The 2311-nt window shown below is 44.7% G+C and overlaps 1 pseudogene; it reads right to left on the bottom strand.

The window, feature by feature from the left end:
• Positions 1-287: 287 nt before the first annotated feature.
• LOC142559215 (uncharacterized) lies at positions 288-1906 on the bottom strand (annotated as a pseudogene).
• Between the last annotated feature and the right edge of the window lie 405 nt (positions 1907-2311).

Genomic DNA, 2311 nt, shown 5'->3' with positions numbered 1-2311 from the left:
TCGAAAAACCAAAAATTGCATAATTTCAGGTAGTTGCGTTTCTGTAGATATTTATAACAACAAAAGGTATTCATGGTTTTCAATTATTCTAGTTTATTGTACCGACTAATATTCCAGAAAGAAGCATGGAAAGTTTAATCAGAAAATATTGGTTTATTCAAAAGTTATGACTTCCTGCGCAACAAAAAAGAACTGAATATGAAGTTTAAAAAATAAACAAGAAATAAGTATTCCAAACACGTCATACACATCATTGGAAGATCGTGGGAGGCTAAAAGCCACCAGGCTCATAGCTGGGCTTTTCCTTCAACTGCCGTGAGTTCACTGCGAGAACGTTTAGCAGCTCGTCGGTTTTTTTTTTTTCGGGCTTGTTTTTCGTCCGTCGTTGACTAGCGCTTGGCATTCAAGCGTTTTCGGTCTCTGCTGTGGCAAGCTACTGTGGTGTATTAGCCAGGATCGACACCAGCCTGTTTCAATATGTCCAGCGTGCCACTATTTCCATTGCTGAAGTGACATATACAATCGTATAGTCCAAACAAAACAGTGCGCAGGCCTACATAGGCATCTTTAGGGAGATGCTGCCAGAACATCCCGTTGAAGCATTCATTCGCGTTCTGCGTTTTTCTGTGGATATTTTTCGTCGAAAGTTCATCAGAACAGAGGTCTGCATACACAGGTTTCATTTAGTTCAGGATGTCATTGACAAAACCTCCCCTGTGCCTGTAGCGTCCTGTGCCCAGAGCTTTCACTCGGTTGTAGGCACACCAACTTTTCACACCCAAAGGACACAGGCCATGTCTAGGAGTTCCATCAGTCGAACTGCAGTGAAACAGACTTGCTAGAGTGGCCTGCTTCATAGCTTGTAGGTTCTCCACATCTGCTCTGATTGTGATACCATAATAATTTTGCAATCTATCGATCATAACATCCGTCAACTTCCCTTTACCTCTGAGTCCATGAGTTTTTTTTTTTTCAGTTTCCTCAGTCAGCATCCAACACGCTTTTGGACGTGCCCAATGCACTCAAGTTCGCGCACAGTGCCAGTTCCGTACATATCTTTGACAGCCGCACAGCTTTTTGAGTTGCCATCTCCATAAAAATCAATGTACTTCAAGTCGCACGTCGTTTGGGACCGCTCAAACATACGGTACAGTCCTACTGCCTCCATGCTACCAGCAATGCCTGTGTGGTTGGCTTGGCAGTGCAGTGTGTTTCGCATTCCATTGTTTGAACTCAGTGCTTTTGGAACACTTCTTCATGTTTTCACATGCCTTGCATTTTATGTGCATTGCTTCCACAACAATCACCTTTCCTGTGTCCACTGATACCAGAGAGACAACCATTCAAAGAGGAGTGAGTGCCCACGCTTTTGCCAAGTGCCATCACCCAATAAGCCACACTCGTTACCGCCGACAACATGGCCCACTTCTGCAGCAGCATCCATCATTGACTTTGATGCGACAATTTTCGCGGCCTCAGAGAACTTGGAAGAAACCTTATCATAGGCAGAATGACAAAGTGGCAGTGGTAGATTCATAACCTTCAAAAATGTCACAACACCAGTGCGTCCTTTCCCCAGCTGGCGCACAGCGTAGACAAGCTCAACATTGTTTTCAGCTACACTTGCTGCTTTTTTTGATGAGGAAAACAAATGTTCCTGGGCACATGCGCTACATACCACGGCGTTTGCAAAACATACCACTTGGCGTGAACGCTCCTCAAGCTTCAGCGAAATGTTTTTGCATTCCGGTCACACAAGCGACGCCAAAACTGAGGAAAAAGTTTTGACATCTATAATCCGGTTCCCCTGTAGCCCAACACCTTCCAATGGCACTTCACAGCCTTTCTACAACTGGCCGAGTTTCACTTCACTTGCCGAAACAGCCACGTTAGCATCACACTTCATCGAGTCGTTCGTTGTGTACCGATTGCTGTAGAACTTATGTTTCGGCCTTTGTTTCACTCATAACTTAGCCATAACTTGTTATAGTCTGTACGACAACAACCTAGGACACTGTCGTGTCGAAACAATAGCTTTAAATGGCAATACAACACGTTGCTGCAGTGTAAACACAAGAGACGTTCATTTGAGGACTCGCCAGCCGTTTGTGCACAGGCGCGAGTAAGAGCGGGCGCGAGAGAGAAAATCTGGGGGCTTTTGCTCCTTCAATATATGACTCTGCCTAGGCACTACCAGAATCAGGGCGTAGATGAGCCGATGTAAAAATACTGAAAGATATCTATAGTGGCTCCACAGCCACCGTAGTCCTCCATAAAGAAATCAACAAAATGCCAATAAAGAAAGGCGTCA

Source organism: Dermacentor variabilis, chromosome 10 (assembly GCF_050947875.1).
Source record: "Dermacentor variabilis isolate Ectoservices chromosome 10, ASM5094787v1, whole genome shotgun sequence".
Classification (NCBI taxonomy): Eukaryota; Metazoa; Arthropoda; class Arachnida; order Ixodida; family Ixodidae; genus Dermacentor; species Dermacentor variabilis.
The sequence above is the reverse complement of the archived record's forward strand: the minus strand, read 5'-3'. Positions and strand labels throughout refer to the sequence as shown.